The following is a 24,430-nucleotide window of genomic DNA, read 5'->3' on the forward strand; positions in this document are numbered from 1 at the left end:
ACATGACCTCCCAACTCCTATACTTAATGCTCTGACCAATAAAGGAAAGCCTTCTTCACTCTCCTATCTACTTTTGACTCTACTTTCAAGAAGCTATGAACCTGCATTCCAAGGTCTCTTTGTTCAGCAACACTCCTGAAGATGTTGAAGAATCCAAGGTGTAACGTTTAATTCTGTTAGATAAGGACAACTAATGATTTCCTAATAAATTGTTGTCGAGATTTAGATTTCAAACTTCTGGATTAGATCTTTTTAAAATAATAACTTCGAAAAGAAAGGACAGAGGGCCCAGGAAAAAGAGGAGTTTAGTTGAAGAAGGATGCTTTATTTTAAAGACTGCATTTGACACCCAAGACATGCTTTTAAAAGAGCAATTAAAAAGCTGGCAAACACAACGAAGAAATTTGAATGAAAGTATCTCTTGGTCAGTACAAAATGTGTTAAGCAAAGTGGAATTTCTTTTGTCAATTTATTTTAAAATTAGCTTTTTCTCATTGCATGTGAATATTGTAGAATTAGTGAGCTTACATAGTTGACAGTTGGTGTCAGTAAACACTTTGTATTTTAAATTGTAGTATGGTATTCCCAGTTATATCATAGTCATTTGAGTTTTTGTTCGGGTAAACATGACTATTAATATTTAACATGCATCATTTGACTTTTTAATGCCTGAAAGTGAATTTTAAAATGAACAAATATATTGACTGAAAATGGTGTAATCACCTGACCAGCCACGCTCAATAAGCCATCAGTAAACAAGAAACAAAAACAGAATTTGTAGTAAAAGCTCAGCAGGTCTGGTAACATCTGTGGAGAGAAATCAAAGTTACATTTTAGGTTGAGTGACCCTTTCTCAGAACACCTCTGGGACACCTGCACCAACCAACCCAACCGCCCTGTGGCTGAACACTTTAACTCCCCCGCCCACTCCGCCAAGGACATGCAGGTCCTCGGTCTCCTCCGTTGCCAGACCATGGCAACACAACGCCTGGAAGAAGAGCGCCTCATCTTCCGCCTAGGAACTCTCCAACCACAAGGGATGAATGCAGATTTCTCCAGCTACCTCATTTCCCCTCTCCCCCCTCACCTTATCTCAGTCCCAACCCTCGGACTCAGCACCGCTTTCTTGACCTGCAATCTTCTTCCCAACCTCTCCGCCCCCACCCCCTCTCTGGCCCATCACCCTCACCTTAACCTCCTTCCACCTATCGCATTCCCAATGCCCCTCCCCCAAGTCCCTCCTCCTTACCTTTTATCTTAGCCTGCTTGGCACACCCTCCTCATTCCTGAAGAAGGGCTTATGCCCGAAACGTTGATTCTCCTGCTCCTTGGATGCTGCCTGACCTGCTGCGCTTTTCCAGCAACACACTTTTGAGCTCTGATCTCCAGCATCTGCAGTCCTAACTTTCTCTAAGGATCATTCTGAGTCAGAACAAGGGTTGTTATAAAAGGCAGTACAATTCTAATCTGTTTTTATATACTTTTCCTAAGTTACACATTGTGATGAAGGTTGCCTGAAGATTAAAATTGGAAAAGAAATTACGCCAGACACCGGAATGCATAAAGGAACTGTATTTCAGACACCAGCGTTTAAACAAAACTGAGAGTCAAAGAATTATACACTAATAATAGGAAGAAGCTAGAAGCCTCTCTCTCTGTGTCTCTCTCTCTTCCCCCGCCTGCCTTTATCATCAGCATCAAAAACCAACAACTGTTAAGATAAATCATTTGCTCGGGATTCTATTACTGCAGAATGAAGTAGCATTTTAAAAAATTCATTAACAGAATGTGGGCACTGCTGACTAAGCCAGCATTTTTTTGCTCATCCTTCATTGCCCCAAGGTGTGGTGTTTGGAATTGCATATAGGCCAGACCAGGGAACACAACAGATTTCCTTTCCTTAAGGTTGTTAATGAACCAGGTGGGTTTGTTGAGCTTTTATTCTGGATTGGTTTTATTGAATGCAAATTTCATTGTCTGCTATGGTGATATTTAAACATTACCCTGACACCACTGCTTCCCCAGTTGAACACTTTAAAATATATTTTATTCATAAAAAATCTTAATATACATAGTCAGTTGAAGCAGTTCCATTTTGTAGAGTCTGTACAGAACAAACAAACAAACATTGGAGTTTGACTTTCCCTACAGTTCCAACAAACAAGCAATCTTGCATTTTTCACTTATGCAAGATAATATTTCCATGTATTTTAGACACTGGGAGGGTCTGAAAGCTGAACGGACTCCCGTTGTACTTTGGCTGGGAGATGTTAGATGGAGTCTTTCCCCACTGTGGGTCAGCGGCAGCTGGCCCACACTTTTATGTGTCCCTCAGCAACTAGTCCTGGACTTTGGAATGTGTCAGTCTGCAACACTCAGTCAAGGAAAAAGTGAGGACTGCAGATGCTGGAGAAGTCAAAGTCAAAACGTGTGGCGTTGGAAAAGTACAGCAGGTCAGGCAGCATTTGAAGAACAGGAAAGTCCACAGTTCGGGCAGATGCCTTTCATCAGGAATAGATCAAGGTCAACTCCTTCTCTGGAAGACCCACAAGCTTGGGAGAGACCAAAGAGCATCTTTCATTGAGCTGATGATCCTCCAGGTGCTGTCGATGTTTGCCTCAGTGTGCGTCTCAGACAGCACAGAGTCCTGTGTCAAGGTGCTGCTTGGGATGAACCTCAACAAAAACCACTGCATCTCTTGCAGAAGCACATTCCAGAAGATTTAAAATTTTAATGCCTCAAGCGTTCTTAAAAACTTAAAACTTCAATTGCCTTTATCTTTCTGTATGTATTAGACACACTTCGAACCCTTTTTGTTAGATGTCTGTATCTGATGTCATGATTTTATTTTCTCAGGGTTAGCAGACAGTGAAATTCCTCCTTACACACTTAAACCGTATAATTTGGTTGCTTCTTCTTTATGACCTAATTACTTACATTTAAATGGAAGCGTGATAGCTTTATCTTTAGAACACAAAGTAAGACCGAGCGAGAGGAGGTCAAAAAGAATGGCAACGATTATACCCATCCACCCCGGTCGTCATACTTTTTATACTTCAAATTATCCAGTGTGGTTTTAAATCTGTACTGTAACAGGTAAACATATGATGGGTAAAGGGGCTTTTTAGAAGGTTTTTCATGATGGGAAACAGGGGTCACGAAGTTCTTTCGGGAATGATTGTCAGAGGAGAGAGTTTTGATTGAACAACTGACATCCTCCTGGTGAAACAGTTCGGGAACATGCAGAAATCATGCAATGTACAGACAGGAAGTCACAGCTGGATGACATCATTGCAATAGAAAGAAGTGAAATCGTGGAAAAGATTTGAAATGAGGATTTAAGCTGATTTGCAAAACTCCTCTTTTTGAATTTCTGCTTTAATAATTATGTTTGTATTATTGGGAGGATGTCACCAATGCAAAGAAGTTTTTGACAAAAAGGTTGCCATGTACTTGAGTGTTTTTATATATTCTTGATCATTAAACCAAGAGACATGGACTTTAATACATCCTTGTTTCCAAACACTCTCCTATTAGGAGATCAAATACAAATTCTACAAATTAGGCCAACCAAAAGCTGAACAAGCAATTTATCTTTTATGTGACTTTGTTTACCATGGCGATTAATAGAATTAATGAGTTAAATGCTAAATTGAGAGTTTACAAAGAGCTGTACTGTAATATATTTTGAGTTTGTTAATGCTGATGTCTCTAGTCGAGCACATTGTTAATACTACATTCTCTAAGGGATTGCAATTAATTTGTGGAGAAAACTGAATAATACAAAACTCAATGTCCATAATACACATTTAAAATAAGGCATTCTTTCTACATAGAAAATGTGTAGGGTTGGTAAATAAACAGGTAATTTCAAAGAATGATGGAGAGATTGTCAATTGTGAATTACTGATCATATTGCCAACTTCTGCTAAATGTAAGTGGGCAATAGGGGTGCCCAATAGAAAGATCTGCATATATAAAAGTAAATACAAAATTGTAGCAGGGAGTCTTTAAACCTGGCATATGTCAGATCAAAGTATCAAAACAGTATGAAGCAGAATCTCAACCATAAAAGCAGCAAATGTTTTTGAATCATTTAAATGTTTACCTCTAAACACTAGATGTTGCTGGCCTGACTCTGACAGAAGCTTTTAGATTTTTCCTTTAGTTTCTTCTATTTTTTAAAAGAAAATATATTTTCCGTCATTAACTTTGCCCCATACATATTGCTAGAGTGACAAGTTGATAACTATGGTTGAATGATGATACAGTTTGATATTGTTTTAAGCTGCGAACTATCTGAGTATTGCTTTTCGTTTTGAGGTCCAGCAGAAAGGAAAAAGATGAGAACCACGGCAGGAAGGGGTGGTGTGTTGTGGGAAGAATGAGTAATGTTGCCAGAAGAACAATTAATCAAACTGTGTTACAACACATCATAAGCATAGAAACTATTCTTGAGCTTAAGGTGTAAAGACCTAGCCAGAGGTTGGAAATGGGAGGCCAAGCAATTGATTTTCTTCCCTAACCCAAGATAGCTGAGGCTAATGATAGCATTTTACCTCTGGTGCAGCTGGCTGAAGTAACTTAGTCTGAGTAGAGGGAGTTACACATCAGATCTTCCTGATCTATCTGGCTTGGTTTGTTTTCAGATTTATACAGATTGTATCCAGAGGAAGCCCTTGTTTTTAGTTGTGTGGTTCTGGATGTGGTCACATGGTGAAATGTGCAATCAAATCTCCAGGAATACATCAAACTAGAATTGTAAGATTGTGTGTTCCTGTATGACCTGTGCATGTTGTTTTACATTTTGGAAACTACACTGAAAAGCCTTTTAATCATCTAAGCCAATATTTTACATGACAAACAGTAACTAATGTTGCACAATTTGCTTAATTTCAAGTTACTCTAATTTAGAAAATGCAGCTTTGATTCATGTTGTGAGCTGAAGTTACTTTATAAATCCTTAAAATGACTGAAAATAAATCCTTGGGAATGGGATCTTGCTATCTTACTCATGTTTCAGTTCAAATTGCCACAGACTGACTTGTTTAGGGAGCAATGGATATATGAAGCTGACCTCTCCCTCAGCTTCTTGTGTTGAAGATTACCTCATTTAGCTGCCAATCAAAGCTATGAATCTGTATGAGAAACATCCCCTTTTAGTGTGAAGCTATAGCAACTGTATTTTCTGTTTAGCTATGCAACCACCTCACAACCCCCATACTGAGTTTTATTAAATTAATGTATTTCTGACAAAGAAAGTGGGAATGTGTTCAATAATATGCATTATCTCCAAAATTAATGAAAATACACACATCTAAGATGGTGTATTGGTCTGGTATTTCAACTGGTTAGTTTTAAACATTCCATAAAACTTGTATCTTTCTCCAGGAATTGCTGCCTTATGAGCCAATTCTAACTTCATAGCAGTCACATTACTTAAATTAAAATCTCTTACAAACCAAGTCGATAAATAGCTCAGTTAAACCAGGGTTCGAGTGGACTGATTACAGCCTTTAAGTATTAATGCTGGCACAGCCTGTAATGTTTAGTTTCTTATGACCTCATCTTGTTAGGTAAATGTTACAGCTATGTGGTTTAAGTAGGCAATTTTTGGGTTTTATCCACGAATTAGGGTTTTTTGAAAAAAAATCTAGTATGTGGACAGAGTGGTTTTTGGACTTGTCCATGATTTCTCCAGGTCAACTCTCAATGTAATTTGGTTTGTGTTAACTTCTTGTGAAACACCCTGAGTGGTATTAACAACCACACTATTGGAAGGATTTTGATAGGACGCAACACTGACTAGGATGCTGCTTGATGTAAGGAAGTACAAATAAAAAGAGACTGAAAAATTGTGCATTTATTTGTTGCTACAATGAGCCAATACAGCACTTTTTTTTTAATTCTGAAAAGATTGATAGTCTGCTAGCTACCCTATCACTCGTGCTTTCAGACCCAGGACTAAAGGATTTCGTTTGATTTAGGATGTTTGTACACTCCTTTTTTATCAATCTTTCATTATTCTAAATCTCTTCACCAAAACAGAGATTGGGAACAGACAGAAAAAGCTTCTTTTGAGTTGTGAAGTTTTTTTTGTCTTTTAGGCATTCATGGGATGGAGTATTTCTGTTGAGGCCAGCATCTATTGCCCATCCCTAATTAAAAATCAGCAACATTGCTGTGGATCTGGCATCAAATGTAGGCTAGACCATGTAAAAATGGTCAATCTCTTCACTAAAGTATAATAATGAACGAGATGGATTTTACAACAGTCAGCGACAGTTTTAGCATCACTATTATTGAACCTTTATATTACACAAGTTGCCAGGTTACGAATCCAGCAGCAGTTGTACAATACCAATGTCTCCCTTAGTTTTCATTTAACAAAGTGAAATTTAAAATCAAGTTAGATGTTTCATTATTGAGTTCTTCTTTCTTTGCCTCCATGCTCATTTTTTTAGGTAGGTGTTCCCTTCTCCACAGACCCTGTCTCCAATACTCTCCCTCCACTTGGTCCCTTTCCTCTGACCTCTTGCCTGCCTTTGATCTCTTCATTGAGAACTGCCGGTGTGACATCAGCTTTAATTTCCCTGTTTCTCTTCCTTATCCACATTAACCTGTTGGCGATTGAACTTGCTGCATTCTGTTAACTTGTATCTAACCCTGACTTTGTCGTTAAATCAACTGACAAGGATAGTGCTGTTGTCATCGGAATTACTGATCTCTATTTTTCAGAAGTTCAATGTCCATTTTCAAACACCTCTTTCTGTCTCTCTTCGACCATATCTCACCACTGATCATCAAGCTGTTGATTCCAGGACACAATACCTGAAGATCATCCACCTGCAGCTTCCCACCTCGTAAACCCCCAAATCCACACAACCTGCTTCTACATTTTTCCCAAAATTAACAAACAGGTAGACCCATCATTTCATAGCAGGTCAGGCAGCATCAAAGGAACAGGAGAATCGACGTTTTGGGCATAAGCCCTTCTTCAGGAAGGAACCAGGATTCCTTCCTGAAGAAGGGCTTATGCCTGAAACGTCAATTCCCCTGCTCCTTTGATGCTGCCTGACCTGCTGTGCTTTTCCAGCAACACATTTTTAAGCACTGATCTCCAGCATCTGCAGTCCTCACTTTCTCCTCGACCCATCATTTCAGTCTGTCCTGTCCCACCAAACCTATTTCTTTCCTTTTTGATTTTGTTCCCTTCTCCAGTGCCCCAAAGTACATTTTATGATTCTCTGATGTTTTACGTCTGATTCTAATTTCCTGGTCCTAACCTCCACCTCTTCACTAATGGATGTGCAATTGCTCCACATCTCCACTGCATTGGGCAGGTTGAGGGCTCTCCACTTCTTCCTTGAACAGAGGCCTGAGCAGTTCCTATTCAACACCACCTTTGTTTGCCTGGCTCAACTTGCTCTCACTTTGAACAATCTCTCTTGTAACGCATCTCATTTTTTCCAAGTAAAAAGTGTCATCATGCGTTCTAATTAAGCCTTGTTGAGATATGAGGAACATTCCTTCTTCCAATCCAATCCAATTTGGGTTCCCTCCCACATTTTGTTCTTGACAAATTGATGGCTCCATCAATTCTAATTCCTGTTCTTATCCAGAACTGGAAATTGCTTCCAATTTCCATTCTCCTCTCATCTTCAACAGATCTTTTTCTGACTGTTCCCTTTCTTGACTTTATCTGTATCCATTCTGGGAATAGGCTGGTTACCACTATCCACTACAAACCTACCTATTCCCACATTAATGTCAACTATGCTTCACATTTTTCTTCCTTTAAGGTCTCCTTTCCATTCTAGTTTCCTATCTCTGCCACATCTGGTCCGATGATGCTAACTTCTGCAAGGGTGCTTCTGACATGTCTTCCTTTTTTCTCAACCAAAGATTTGCTCCCCATCATTGTTGACAGGGACCTCAGCTGTGTCTTATAGATTTCCAACACATCTGTTCCCCTCCTCCCCCCACCCCACAAAAAGGGCTTCTGCTTGTCCTCCTTTCTCACACCACCAGCCTCCATGTTCAAAAAAAAACTTTCTCCACCACGTCTAGTAGAATGCCAACACCCATTTATCTTCCCCTCCCTGTTAGAATTTGGCAGGCACTGATTCCTTGCACAACTCCATCACTCCCAACACCAACTCTCAGTTGTGACAGCTTTCCAATCAAAGTTGTAGCACTTGCCCTATTGCCTCTTCGTTCTTCACTGGCCAAGACACTAAATACACTTTTCAGAGTCAAAAAGTGAGGCGATGAAGCAACAATTTACGTGCGTTTTTTTAAAAACATCTAGTGTGCTATGTTCATTGCTCATAGTGAGGTTTCCTCTACATTGGCAAGAGTGAATGAAAACTGGGTCACCACTTTGCTGACAACCTATATTCAGTCTGCACGCATGACCCTGCTCTTCTGGTTGATTGCCATTGCAATACACCATTTTGGTTTTGTACCATCGGCACTGTCCTGGGCTTGCTAGTTCTAGTAAAACCCAACACAAGATGGAGGAACAGCATTTTATTTTCAATTTAGCAATATGTAGCCTTCAGGGCTCAACCTTAAGTTCAACAACTTCATACAATGAACTCTTAGTTCCATTTTGATTACTTCCCACTCCCTCACCTACCAACCACAATATCTTGCATCAACTTGCTGTCAGTATAGGTGACTTTTATTTTTAATACTTGCTAAACACATCGGCTCTTAATGTTCATCTCTTCCCTACGACCATAAGCATTCCCTTGAACTTTTGTTCAAGGGGTAAGGACTGTGTCTTTTTAACTTCTTTTTAAATGTAGACTGAATTGTGAAAGTTGTTTTAAAACCAGGATTTGAAGGGTGTCTATCTGTTTTGAAAATAAGTAACCTAACTTGCATTGCAGGCATTCTGTAGACCATATTTGAACAAGCAGCAATTGTGTTGCAGATGATTTGGAGCTGAGTGGGTGCTGGGAGCTAAAATCCAGCTTTTGCTGTCAACAAGTAGTTGATTGGTCTATGGAATAGTGACCAATACTTGATTACAGAGACCTTTTGCCTGCCAACAACTGTGTGATTGGTTCTCAGGTTAATGAATAGCATGGAGCTGAGAACAAAGTGTTAGAGAGAGAGAAATGTTCAGAACTTCCCCAGCTTAGAAATGGTCTCCTTGTGTCTGCAGTCAAAGTTCACTGTAAACCTGCTGAACACCAGGTAATCTTTCTTGCAACAATTATAAGCTGTGACTTCTAACTGATTAGTCAAAAACTTTTATAAGGGAATCTGTCACCTCATGTCTCTTATCAACCAGTGGAAGAACCTGGAGAAAGCTGACTAAAGTAACATGCTGGCTAGCAAAATAATTATAAATATGATCTCATCAACAGAACCTGGAAACAAAGACTACTGAATTGTCTTTATAATTTTTTCTCCTCTGCCCAGTAGCCTATTTTCCCAGCCTGCTGATCAGTGTGTAAGGGAAGTTTCTAAGAGGATTCAAGGACTAATTAGAAGTATTAAGTACAGATTGTTTATAACTCTCTTACCTAAAGCTAAAGCATTACTTGTAATAAATAGTCATTCTTGTTCAGTACAGAACCAGTGTTTGAAAATCAGATAAATTAGGACCTTTGAGTATTTCTAGTATTTTCTCTTCTTTGTTTCAAATTTCTACATTTGCAGTATTTTGCTTTTGCAATAACAGAAATTTTCTTATGTTTTAGAGATGAAGAAGGACTCTATTCAAAATGTGATTTTGCTTATTTTTTGTTTGTTTTTAACCATGGAAGAATCAGGATAGTTGAGGGGAAATTCAGCTGCACTGAGCTGATGGTAAACCTCGTTTTGGTGTTCTTTATGAGCATTGATGAAATTGAAGAAGCTAATCCTTTTCTCAGTATTTGCTGTCAATGAATTATCAATGTAGTTCAATACATCAATTGTGACACACTTTCCTAATAATAGGAGATGGAGAAAAATGGTTTTCTATTTTGACTGTTTAATTGGCTATTCTATAATTCACAGGTTTTTAGGGATTAAACTGTATCATTGTTTAAAAAGAGTGAGTGATGATGTTGTGCATTTATCATGGAATTCGTCCCTTTATGGCAGTTAATAGCTAGTATATCATTTGCAACTTTGCCAAATGCTACTTGATTTAAGACATTTCAGACAGATTATGCCTGAATTCCAAGCAAGGTTTCTAAGTTCTTGGTATATCTTAGAGAGCTATTTAACGTAATGAATCACTGTGGCCTTTAAATGTGTAATTTACATTGCCAAAACATTTTGCAGATACAGGCTGTTTGTGGGTGATAATGATTTACTTCAAATTCTTAATTTCTTGGTCAAGGTTATGTCACTACTTGAAAGCAATGTGCAACGCAGATCTGAAGTTTCAAAGGAAAATCAGTACTAAACTACAATGTTCACCTGCTGTTTTTGTTACTTATTCCCTTTACTAGAAAAGCAATCCAAAATCTGTGCTGAGCAAATTGCAGGAGGTGGCAGATGCTTTAGATTTTTGAACCAAAACCATCACGACATTCAGTTTAACATATAGTTGGTAAAGTTTGAGCAAGTAGCCACAATATCATTGAATATTTCTTTAAAGTAGAATAATATAAACACTGCAGTTTTTAGAACAGGCATTTAAACGAGTAGCTGAATACATTGAATATGCAAAATGTCTTCGACTTTGAATTATGATTCATAACACAGGAAACAGTTTTGAGAATTTCAGATGCACTTAGCTGCAGTGAATAATACAAATTAGTGTGATTGACAAGAAAGATCTGTTGAAAATAAATAAATTGAAGCAATTATTAGCAAGCTTTAGGGCTCTCAGCATGCATGATCCAGTATTAAAACTAACATCATGGTGACAATTATCAATGTTGTGGTCTTTCTCGGCTTGATGTACTGTGATGGCTCTAGCCTAAGTGTAATTAGTTTATTATCCTAATGGATTGAAATTAATGTTAATTATGATTGTGCTTGTTTGTGCAATCTAAATGGAGTAATTTAGAATGAGTGTATTTATGGTCCAACTCACATTTTGAAATAAAATATGTATTTTTGAGTTAAAGAATAATTATTTAATGTGATGTCTATTTTCTGATCACTGTCAGTGCAGCTTTATAATTACCTGACAAATTATTTTGTTTTCAGCTTTGAGTGCAGTTCCCATTTAATGCTTAGCTTGTAATATACTCAATCTGGTTAAATCAAAGCAGTCTCATTTGTTAGTTAACACTGGGATTCAAGCTCATTACTATGTGCTTGGTAATTAGATTTCTACATGCTGAGTCAGTTGAACTAATGATAATTAATGAGAAACCCAATGTATGGATACATTTATCCAGTTTCTTTGAATAGTTAATATTGTGCACAAAGCAGAAGTGCTATTCACCCTAAAGCTAGGCCATACGTTTTTACAAATATTACCATTAAGCTGTTGGATGTATATATCTTTTCACTCACACTTTCAGCATCAGGTTATTTATTTGACAGTATCTGTGAAAAAACATCTGTGAAACTTGTGAATAAGACTGTTTTGTATGTACTTGTGCGTGTTTTTTAGACCAGGGAGGGAAGATTTTCTCTTTATCACATTTTCAGTTTCTCCTCTTCACTGATATCTTTCTAAATTACACACTGCCTTTTTGAGCTAGAACTTCTTTGTAGCTGCCATCAATGCTGTGCTCTCTGTGGGGTAGAATCTTCAGCATTGAAAACTAGAATAAGCCAGATTTTCAAGTTCAGTGCACCAGTGAGATGTCCATGTTGTCATTTATCATTACATAGAACATTCGTAGTAGTTAAACATAATCGTACTACATGTAAGTGGGTTTCTGTTTTGTTCAGCTCTTCATGACCAAATATTTATGAAAAAAAAACATTTGGCATCCATCCTTTAATTTACATTCTCAATTTGTTATTATCATGTCAAGCTGAGTTATTAGTTTGATTGTTACCTTAACAGTTTGTAGCGTCTGCTGGATGAAAGCAAATTTGGTTGTCATAATACAATAAATTCAAGCTAAGGGGCAACAGTATATTTTATCATACACCACACTTCCAGCTAGCTGTGCTGAAGGGTTTAGTAGTTTCATGAAAATTTTGTTAAAATGAAAATCAAGATGCTGGAAATATACAGCAAGTCTGTCAACACTGAAAAGAAAATAATAATAAACAAAACATAGGCACTGGAGTAGCCCATATGAATTGTTGAGCTTGCACCTTTCCTGCCTAATCTCTTAGATTCTTAGATTACTTACAGTGTGGAAACAGGCCCTTCGGCCCAACAAGTCCACACCGCCCCGCCGAAGCGTACCCACCCATACCCCTACATCTACATCGACCCCTTACCTAACACTACGGGCAATTTAACATGGCCAATTCACCTGACCTGCACATCTTTGGACTGTGGGAGGAAACCGGAGCACCCGGAGGAAACCCACGTAGACACGGGGAGAACGTGCAAACTCCACACAGTCAGTCGCCTGAGGCGGGAATTGAACCCGGGTCTCCGGCGCTGTGAGGCGCTCAATCCCTGAGAAGACAAAACTCCACCTACCCCAATCTTAAATATTTTCAGTAGTAGAAGATAGGAACAGGAGTAGGCAATTTAGCCTGTTCCACCATTCAATGAGATTCTGGCTGATCTGTGGCCTAACTCCATAAATCTGCCTTTGACCCATATTCCTTAATACCTTTGTTAGGCAAATATTTATTTATCTCAGGTTTAAAGTTAACAACTGATCCAGCATCCACTACTGTTGCGGAAGAAAATTTCAAACATCTGCTACCCTTCTTTGTGTAGAAATGCTTCCTACATCTCCTGAATGATCTAGTCCCAATTCTCAGACTATGCCCCCAGTTCTAGAATCCAAAACCAGTGGAAATAGTCACACTATCTTTTCCTGTTAATATTGAAAATTTTGATCAGATAATCCCTTAACCTTCTTAATTCTAGTGAATATTGGCATAATTTATATAATCTCTCCTCAAACTTAAACCCTGAAGTCCAAGTATCATTCTTGTAAATCTATGTTGTAATCCCTTCAAGGCCAATATATCCTACCTAAGAAGCTTCCACAAGTAAAGAGTGCCAAAGATTCAGAGCTAAAGATTTGAATTAAGTAATTTCCCCTCAGTCAGAAATAACCAGCCCCTTGTTTGGATACACTGTCCCTGCATTTCGGGTTTCCAGACCAGTGGAAAGTGTCACTCGGCATATAACTATAAGCAGAATTGTACATGCTTCAGTAAGCTAAACTTCAGAGAAAATAGGTCTAATTTACTCACCTCACCATAGGGGCAACCCTTTTATCTTCAGGACAAATCTTTTTAAGCCTTTTTCTGTGGCCAGTGGACATTGGTGGCTGGCATTTGGTGCCGTCTCTGATTATCCTTAGTGAAGGGCTTTTGTGATGACTTTAGAGGGCAGTTAAGAGTCGACTATATTGCAGTGGATCTGGAATTACAAGTAAGATAGCAAATTTTCTTCTAAAAGTTGTAGTAAACCAGATGGGTATTAAGCAACTTTCCCTGTGTGCTACTGTGCATGTCCCCCACCTGTTCTGATGTTCAGCATAGGGCATTCCAGTTTCAGACATCCTTGCCGTCCACAGTATTCGAAGCCATGTGCAGCTGGTGAGAAAATTAGATGGAATACTGGTAACATTACATCTAAACCCTGTACAATTCTAGCAAGGCTTCCTTAATCTTGGATTCTGGATTAGTGGTGCTGGAAGAGCACAGCAGTTCAGGCAGCATCCAAGGACCAGCGAAATCGACGTTTCGGGCAAAAGCCCTTCATCAGGAATGATGAAGGGCTTTTGCCCGAAACGTCGATTTCGCTGGTCCTTGGATGCTGCCTGAACTGCTGTGCTCTTCCAGCACCACTAATCCAGAATCTGGTTTCCAGCATCTACAGTCATTGGTTTTACCTTCCTTAATCTTGGATTCCAGTGTCCCTTCCCAAAGGGTTTAGGTGAAATCAAATCTGAACACTGTGTGCAATTTTTATCTCCATCTTTAAAGATAGATGTACTTGGATGTGGTGCAATGAAGGTTCACTAAATTCAGGGAGAAGATGCTGGTACACTGATGATGTCACTGGACTAGTTATCTAGAGGTCCAGGCTAAAGCTCTGGGGACAAGGGTTCAAGTTCTAACAAGACAGCTGGTGGAAGTTGAAATCAATTAATAAATCTGGAATAAACCAGCGCCAGTACCAGTTTTCCCTTTTACTTGACTTATTGTACCTGCCTCATAACATTGTATTCCTTTTCCAAGTCTCTCTGATAATTAACAGTTACATGTTAGTGCGTTTTGAGAAGATTTGTAGCTCAGGCTGAAGTTCTGGATGTAGGTTCGCTCGCTGAGCTGGAAGGTTCGTTTTCAGATGTTTCATCACCATACTAGGTAACATCATCAGTAAGCCTGCGGGTGAAACACTGGTGATCTAGCTCACTTTTTTATTTATGTGTTTAGGTTTCCTTGGGTTGGTGATGTCATTTCCTGTTCTTTTTCTTCGGGGGCATGACATTCCATCAACTCTATCAACAAACACATTCTCTTGGATCCTATTTACCACAGGAAATGGCATCACCACAGGAAATTACATCACCAACCCAAGGAAACCTAAATGCATAAATAAAAAGCGAGTCATATCACCAGTGCTTTATCCAGAGGCTCACTGATGATATTACCTAGTATGGTGATGAAATGTCTGACAATGAACCTTCCAGCTCAGCAAGCAAACCTACATCCAGAACAGTTACATGTTTCACACCTTTACAAAAAAAAAGTTAGTTTTTTGTTCTCCTAACCAAAGTGAATTAACTCATAGTTCTGACATTATATTTCATCTACCATCTTGTTACTCACTATGTTAATCTGTCTATGACTTGGAGGTGCATGTGTTGGACTCGGGTAGACAAAGTTTAAAAATAATCACACAACTCCAGGTTATAGTCCAACAGGTTTAGTGGGGAGCGCCACTCCTTCATCAGGTAGTTTTGGAGAATAAGATCATGCTCTCAGAATTTATAGCCAAGGAAGTCCAGTGTCATGGAGTTGTGATACATTAAACAAGCTTAGATTAAAAATTTAATCTTTTATACTGGGATATGCTGGTTTCTGCTCTTTTGATCTGTAAATCCCAGAGCTTCTTTTAAATTACATTCTCAAGATAGCTCAGGTTTTTAAACAATAAGTGTGAAGTCTGTCTATGTCCCAATGCTACATTAGACCAACAAATCTTCTCAACGTGGTCTATCTCATACACTGCAGGCAAGAATGCCCTGATGCATGGTACATTTGCAAGACCGAGCAGACACTACGACAGCGGATGAATGGACACTGCACAACAATCACCAGGTAGGAGTATTCCCTCCCAGTCAGGACACCCAGCCTCGGGCCTTCAGGTGACCATCCTAGAAGGCGGACTTTGGGACAAGCAATAACGCAGAGTGGCTGAATAGAAGCTGATAGCAAAGTTCGGTACCCATGGAAATGGCCTCAACCGGGACCTTGGGTTCATGTCACAGTACAGGTGATCTCACTGCATATATATATATATATAATACACACACACACACCCCGACATACTCTCACAACCACGCAGACCCTCTTTCTCTCATATGCGCACGCATACACCCCCAACACCCACACCAACACACACCTTCTCACATATATCCCATCACACACTCTCTCTCACACACACACACACACACACACACACTTAACCAAGCTTACTCACACGCACACTCACATACACATTCAATCTGTCGCTCCTACATGCGTGTACACAAATGCTTATGAGGTGAATTTGATTTTGGAGAACATTTATTTTGCTCAAAAGCTGCATAAGTCCGTGTAAAACTCTAAAACTATGCAGAGGATTTGTTGGTCTAACATAGCATTGGGACACAGACAGACTTCACACCTATTTAAAAACCTGAGCTATCTTGAGAATGTAATTTGAAAGAAGCTCTGGGATTTACAAATCAAAGAACAGAAACCAGCATATCCTAGTATAAAAGGTGAAAGTTTTAATCTAACATTGTTCACTGTATCACATCTCCATGACACTGGACTCCTTTGGCTGTTAATTTTGTGAGCATGATCTTAACTTACACAAACACCCGATGAGGGAGCAGCGCTCCAAAAGCTAGTGCTTCCAAATAAACCTGTTGGGCTATAACCTGGTGTTGTGTGATTTTTAACTTTAACCAGGCCTATGACCAGTGGAGTGCTACAAGGATTGGTGCTGAGTCCACTCCTTTTAATCATTTATATAAATGATTTGGGGTTGTGAGAGAAGAGGTATAGTTAATAAGTTTGCAGATGATACCAAAATTGGAGGTGCTGTGGACAGCGAAGAAGGTTACCTTAGGTTACAATGGGATCTTGATTAGATGGACCAATGGGTTGAGAAGTGGCAGATGGAGTTTAATTTAGATAAATGTGAGGTGCTGCATTTTGGAAAAGCAAATCTTCGCAGGACTTTTACATTTAATAGTAAGGTTCAAGGGAATGTTGCTGAATAAAGAGACCTTGGAGTGCGGGTTTATAGCACCTTGAAAGCAGAGTTGCAGGTAGATAGGAAAGTGAGGGCATCATTTGGTATGCTTTCCTTTATTGGTCAGAATATTGAGTACAGGTGTTGGGAAGTCATGTTGCGGCTGTACAGGACATTGGTAAGACAACTTTTGGACTATTGGATGCAATTCTGGTTTCCTTCCTATAGGAAGGATGTTGTGAAATTTGAAAGAGTTCAGAAAAGATTTAAAAGGATGTTGCCAGGGTTTGAGGATTTGAGCTATTAAATGAGGTTGAGTAGGTTCGGGCTGTTTTCCCTGGAGCATTGGAGGCTGAGGGGTGACCTTATAGCGGTTTATAAAATCATAAGGGAAAAAGGTAGGGTAAATAGACAAGGTCTTTTCCCCAGGGTGGGGAAGTCCAGAACTAGAGGGCATTGGTTTAGGGTGAGGGGGAGAGATATAAAAGAGACCTAAGGGACAACTTTTTCATGCAGAGGATGGTACATCTGTGGAATGAGCTGCCAGAGGAAGTGGTGGAGGTAGTACAATTGTAACATTTAAAAGGCATCTGGATGGATACATGAATAGGAAGGGTTTGGAGGGATATGGGCTGAGATCTGCCAGGTGGGATTAGATTTGGTTGGGATATCTGGTCAGCAAGGATGAGTTGGACTGAAGGGTCTGTTTCCGTACTATACATCTGTATGACTCTATATATCTTTGCAGTATCTCTGGGTCCTCATTATATTCAGATGTTTGCATTATAGATTGAGGCTATTCAGACCATCATTTTCAAAATGGTCCATAAAGATGTGACTACATTAGTTCAGTTTTCCAGCTTTTGGCTCATAGCGTGCAAGCGAATATCTAAATATTGCTTAAATGTTACGAGAGTTTCTGACACAACTACCATTTTAAGCAGTGAGTTCCGAAGTCTCAAACCCTCCTTAGTGAACAAAATTTCTTCTCAACTCTCCTTTGAGTTACCTTAAATTATGCCCCTTGGTTATCAACCTCTCTACTTATGGTGGGGGAAGAAAGTGCCTTCCTTGACACCTCAACTATCTCAATATCTTATATGCCTCTATCAAATCCCCTGTTAACCCTCAAAATGCCAAGGAAAGCAAACCCAGTCTGTCCAATCTTTCCTCAAAGCTCTGACCCTTCAGCCCAGACAGCATCCTGTAAATTCACCTGCATCCTGTCTCATTACACCCTTCCTGTAATGTGACCAGAACTGCATGCAGTAATTCAATTATGGCCTAACCTGCATTTTATACAGTTTCTGCATAATGACTCTGCTAATGAAGGCAGATATTCCAAATGCCGCTTTGATCATCTTTGTAGACCTGTGGCTATTCATACCAGGGTTGCTCTGATCATCATTACTTTCCAGGGTCCTACCATTCATTGTGTATTCCTTTGCTTTGTTAGCCCTTCAAAAATGCATTTCCTCATATCCTCCTGTAGTTTATGGCTATCCTCCTTACCAGCCTACCAACCTTTTCATAGTTGAGTGCAAATCATTTGTGTACACTACAACTAGCAACAGCCTTTCAGTCACAGAAACTTCCTCCACCATCTCCCTCTATTTCCTATTTCTTAACTAATTTTGGACCAACATGCTACATTTCCTTGGAGCAAATTCCTTACTAAAGTTTATTGTGACCCTATCAAATGTAGTGCTTCTGGTTATCTCCTCAAAAAATTCTGTCAAATGCCACCTTACCTGACTAAATCTATGCTGAGTATCCCTGATTAATTTGTATTTCTGAATGCAAATATGTTCTATCTGGCAGAATTCTTTCTAATAACTTGCCAGCCACCAAGGTTGCACTGAGTTGCCTGTGATTTCCTTGTCTATCCCTTTGTCTCGTTATTTAAAAAAGACAAATATTAGAACCTGAACACCTTTTGACCTCTGATGCAGTCCTTTGATGCCTCACCAATGGCCAAAGAGGATTTTGAAAGTACATCTGGGGCTCTTGATATTTATATAATCTCCTTCCCCAGTAGCCTGGGATATGTCACATCTGGGTCTACAGATTTATCCTCTCTAGGCTGCTAAACCATCTGACACCTCTTCTCTCTTAAGTTATTCTAATATCTCACAGTCCTACATCCTGATTTCTATACTGTGTTGTCTTATCTGGCAATATTAATTGAAGACTGTGCCCATGTCTTCTGGGTTCACACACATTACCTGTATGGTTCCGAATAGCCCTGCTGTATCTTTTTTCAACTAGCATGGAGTAGCAGAAGCTGTAATGCAAAAATTAGAACAAAGAGTCTTACTGCAAATTCAACCCAAACTCTGGGTCAGCTATGTGGATGACACCTTTGTAATCATTAAAAACACAGAAATAGAAAACACACACTGGATCATCAACACCACCCTCTCAGGAATCAGATTCACTAGAGAGGAAGAAAAGGACAACTAACTCCCATTCCTAGACGTGATGGTACAGAGAATACCGAACGGAGAGTTCACCACAAAGGTATACAGGAAAGTCACGCACACAGACCAAGTCCTAAACTACAAAAGCAACCACCCCAACACACACAAAAGAAGTTGCATCAAGACACTGTTCAAAAGGGCCACAACACACTGCAGCACACCAGAACTGCAAAAGGAGGAAGAAGAACACCTCTACAATGTATTCGCCAAAAACGGATGCCCCCGCAATTTCATCAACAGATACCTCCGGTAAAGACAACGGAATGAGGACATGCCACAACCCAAAGGACTATCACGTAACCATACATCAAGAACATTTTTGAACTGACAGCCAGACTACTATAACCACTAGGACTTATAACAGCACACAAACCAACAGCAACTCACCAGGACAAAGGACCTGATACCCAGCATAAGCAAAACCAACGTAGTGTACAAAATCCCATGCAAGGACTGCACAAAGCACTACATAGGACAAACAGGAAGACAGCTAACGATCCGTATCCATGAACGCCAACTAGCTACGAAACAACACGACCAGCTATCCTTAGTAGCCACACACACAGATGGCAAGCAACATGAGTTCAACTAGGACAACACTACTATTATAGGACAAGCCAAACAGAGAACAGCCAGGGAATTCCTAGAGGCATGGCACTCATACACAGATTCTATCAACAAACACATAGACCTGGACCCAATATACCGTCCACTGCAGCGGACAGCTGGAACTGACAACCAGAAGCAGCAGAGACAAACCACTACAAATGCCGGAGGAAACAAGACAGAAGCGCTTCACGGGAGGCTCCCAAGCACTGAGGATGTCACCTAGACAGGGGACAAAACGTCTACAACACAAATTCCCAGCTTGGCGAACAGAACCACAACATGGAGTAGCAGCGCAATGTGTGGGCTCCTCTGTCCAGCAGCCCGAAGATCATCTAGCCTGTCCACTTTACTTTTTCAAAATATTTCCATTGTTATGATACCTTACCTTTTAATGACTTCTGCTCAAGACATCTCCCAAACCAGGCGCTGCAATAAGGTGGCTTTTAATGACTGGGAATGGCAGTATAGGCCTAACGTCTGGCAGGCAGTCTCTTGGTGTGGCACTCTTGTCCAGGAGGGGTGATCTTGGCCCAGAGTGGTATCCTTGTCCCAGATTGGAGGTCTTGTACCATTGTTGGAGTTCTTTTTCAGTGGCCTTCAGATACTCCAGTCTTGTGTGAAGGTCTAGTCCTGGCATGGAATTCTCAGCCTTGCTTTGGAGGTGGCTTCTGGGTCTTCCAATAGCCTAGCGTGGAGGTCTCCTCTCAGCCTGGCGCTGTGTGCAGATTCAGCCTGGTTTCCTGTATACCCCGCACCCAGGATTCGTTAATCGAATTATGATGAACTTTTAACATTTTTTTCTTGTTGTTCATGACTTCTTCCATCAATTTAGGTGCTGTGGTGCGACGACCAATAAAACTTTTCACTTATATTTAGTAAAAATACACATGACAATAAATTGCCTTGTATTCTATCTCCAGTTTCTCTCTCCATTATATATTTTAAAGAAAACACTTTTTGGATTTTCCTTTATTCTTCTTGCTAATACTTTCTCATGCATGTCTTTTGTTTTCTTACATTTCCACTGTGTCCCCTATCTCTTTCTCCACAACAGCAACAGAAATTGTAAATACAGGAGGCCCCAGCTTTGCTCCTTCAGATGCTCCACTAGTCTCAGTAGACCAAATTAAAAATGGCTGTACTTTTTTTTGTGACTTCTTACATCCTGTCCAACCTATTTCTATCCATACAAATGCATTTCAACAAAATTCCATGAACAAATTAAAACATTCTGTGGTACACTAACAAGTGCTTTGTGGCAATCCAGATACATTACTTAACCTTTTTTCAGTTTCTACCCTTTGTCAAAACTGGATTCCAATTCTGGTTTAATTTTTGTCACTGCTGAGCTGAACAACAGGAGGTTACACGACAAAGTGATTGCATATGGACATTTCACAAAGTTAGTTGTCATTGAAGAGGCTGATAATTGATGTCTGAAAATTTTGCTCTGTTCTGGGTGCTAAGAAACGATAGAGGAATTTGTTTGTTCACCACTTTCGAGGGTGACTGGAAAATGTGTGAATGCGACTTTTATATTGGATTGTTACGCATTTTCAATATGAATATTTAGTTTAACACTATATCAGATCAGCAAATCTTTCACTGTCATCGTTAGGATTTTGCAATATTGCCAGTCAACTAACAAGCTTGGGTAGATTTATAATAAATGTTATTCTCTAACTTCGTCTGTCGTCCCAAGCACCTAGAATCTCTAAAACGATCAAACATTGGAAGTAACAAATGGAAAAGGATTTACCAGCTGAACTTTTGCATGCTTTTATAATGGAAACAGTATGTGACAATACAAACTTGCCTATCACACCCGAACAGATACAGTCTGAGTTGTTTTTTTTTCTTGCTGCAACAAAATCGCAACTGGTTTGAACAAAATGTATTCCATAGCTTGCACTTATTATTTACAAAAAATGTATTTCCATCTGTTTAGTAATACAGATTAATGTTTCTTCTATCTCTTATTAATTTATAAGTATCTCTATCTTAAATTCTGAGTTTATGGAATAACCATATTAATCATCTTGGGAATTGTAGCAACATTTCTGTGAACAGTTGTTACTTTGGATATAGGAATTTCATTTTTGGCATGTAGGCAGCTGTATTTTTATATAAAATAAAACAAAGAACTGTGGATGCTGGAAATCTGAAACAACAATGGAAATTGCTGGTGAAACTCAGGTTTGGCAGCATCTTTGGGGAGAAAGCAGAGTTAATGTTTCGGGTTTAGTGACCCTTCAGAGCTATTAGTAGCAAAGAAAAGGGGGACAGAGGGTGGGACAGTGAGTTCAGGGGAGAAAGGAGTAAGTAACTAGGTGGAGATGGAGCACAGAGAGACAGAGCTAGGTAGACAAAGGGGTAGGTAGTGGTGCGGCAGGGAGACAGAAAAGCTGATAATGGGGACCATAAGTAGGTGAAAATGACCTGGTTGTACTGAAAGCAGCCCATGTCATGACAGGCCAGGGATACAAGGATGGGTAAAGGACATGGTGTAAGGTGTTCAGGTTCTAACATTATCAACATAATCTTGAGTCCTAAAGACTGCAAGGTTCCCAAGAGGGAATTGAGATGCAGTTCTTCCAGATTGTGCTGAACCTTGCTGGAGCACTGCAGCTGTCCTGAAATAGAGATGTTGAGCAGGGAGCATGCTGGTGCAGTGAAACGGCAGGCAACCAGAAGATCAGGTCATTTTTATGTTTAAGTGTTTCGCAAAGTGTTCACCCAGTCTGTGTTTTGTCTCCCTCGTGTGGAGGAGACCACACTGTGAGCAGTGAATACAGTGGACTAGATTAAGTCATCTGATGAGAGATGGATGTGTAAAGGGATTGCCTATCCAAAGTGAAGCGACACAGCTGATGTTGGCAACCTGGAAAAATCTGAAACTGTCATTAGAAACTCAGATATAAGTGGGAAGGGACTGGATAAAGGGGAGAAAAAGTCATGTCAAGGTATGAAAGGTCCACCAGTCAGGACCAAGCAAAAACAGTGAATCTGCCTAGGCAGTCCTCTTTATAGACTTGGGAAGAAAGTAGAAGTAGGCTGTACAGGATTGGGGATTATGAGCTTGGAGGTGTGTTGTGGGAGATGCCCAGATAAAATTAGATTAGTGGCAGTCATGGACTAAATAGCCTGATATTTGATGGTGGGGTCGTGGTCTGGGAGAAATAGGAGGAGGTGGCAGAGAGCTGGTGCTCAGACTCCATAATATAAAAGTCAGTATGCCACATAACAATAGTATCACCCTTATTGGCAAACTTGGTTACAAAGTCAAGGTTGGATCCAAGAGCATGGAGTGCAGGCAGTTCAGAGGGAGATGGATTCGAATGGGTGCAACGGGCAGAGAAATTAAAATGACCAATGTTACATCAACAGTTCTCCTTGAACAGTTAAAGTGCAGGTAAAAGGCCAGTGGGAGGGGTCCAGGTGGAGGGAGGGTGTTGGAGGCAGGTAAAGGGGTCAGTTGGACAGGGAGAGGATTCTTGTCCAAAGAAATTGGCATGGAGGCAAAGGCAACAGAAGAGGAGTTCAATGTCTTGTCATGCCTGAAAATCATTGAAGTGGGGTGTGCAGAGGAATAAAGCGAAGACCTTTTGCTGAGTATGGAACGTTAAGCATCAGAAAATGAAAGATCTGAGGGGATAGTAAATCTGACGAGGTGGGGTTAGGAGAAGGAAAGAAGATTGAGAGCAGAGGAGGGGTGGAATGATCGAGAGTGGCATGGTCACCTCTGAGTTGTTGAAGCTTGCTTTCCTTATTGCTTGAATGGAAGAAAAAAATGTCTTGTTAGAAAGTCGAATGAATCAGAGAATGAAATGGAACTGAGGGGGCTGGCCAGATCTGAGATAGTGTGTGGTAGTGCTGATGTAGAGTGAGATTGAGAGTGTGCAAATGGCGGTTCAAGGCAGAGTGTGGATCTTAGGATGCAGTGAGAACGGCTATTGGGAGGAGCATTGTACATCCTAGGTAGATCTCAGGTAGATTTTTATATATATCTTTTGTACCTTTACCGTGTTTTGTTCTATAAACTATGTAACAAAAACCAAACGTTAATCAAAACTGGTATTTAGCTGAAATCTTGATCAATTGGCTGTGAATGCGTGCATTTGAGTGGATTTACTCAATTTTTATAACCCAGCAGCAAGTCCTTGAATATTTTAGAATTTTAGATTACTTACAGTGTGGAAACAGGCCCTTTGGCCCAACAAGTCCACACCAATCCGCCGAAGCGTATACCACCCAGACCCATATACCTACACCTACCCCTACAGGCAATTTTGCATGGCCAATTCACCTAACCTTAAATTCACTTTAAATTTTTATGTTTCACAGTTTTGCTCCAGAGGTTAACAGAAACATGATGTCTACTGACTCAACTTACCCACACTATTCCTCTCTGTCACAGACAAATTTGCTAAAATCTATTTCAGTGCAGGATTTATGTTTATTTATTGAATTGATGCTTTGGTTAAAATGAGGTCATGAAATTGCAGAGATTTCTCTGTGACTGCCATGGTGCTTGGAGTTGGTCTCCCTGAGGTGATTTTCTCTCATAAACATAAGGCAGAACCAGTATAATTCTTTGGCTGACTATTGCATTGCAGTTTATTTCCAGCCGATGAGTGAAGGTTGTGATGGTTTATAATGCTTTTGCTTTATAATGCTGTGTCTTATGATCCTGATCCACAGGATCCTGCTTAAGGAGCAGCGCTCCAAAAGCTAGTACTTCCAAATAAACCTGTTGAGTTATAACCTGGCGTTGTGTGATTTTTAATTTTGTCCAACCCAGTCCAATATCAGCACC

The 24,430-nt window shown here is 39.9% G+C and overlaps 1 protein-coding gene across 7 annotated transcripts in view; it reads left to right on the plus strand.

Annotated features, from left to right (window-relative positions):
* The window catches only part of stk33 (serine/threonine kinase 33), a 196,192-nt gene that overhangs the window by 30,772 nt on the left and 140,990 nt on the right, over positions 1-24,430 (plus strand). Inside the window, exon 3 of one of the 7 annotated variants that reach the window (XM_072592333.1) lies at positions 15,295-15,381. The exons of the other annotated variants lie outside the window; for them this stretch is intronic. The gene's annotated coding sequence lies outside the window, so the exon portion shown is untranslated. The remainder of the gene's footprint in view (positions 1-15,294; positions 15,382-24,430) is intronic. 7 annotated transcript variants of the gene reach the window in all.

This window comes from Chiloscyllium punctatum, chromosome 22, assembly GCF_047496795.1.
Source record: "Chiloscyllium punctatum isolate Juve2018m chromosome 22, sChiPun1.3, whole genome shotgun sequence".
Lineage (NCBI taxonomy): Eukaryota > Metazoa > Chordata > Chondrichthyes > Orectolobiformes > Hemiscylliidae > Chiloscyllium > Chiloscyllium punctatum.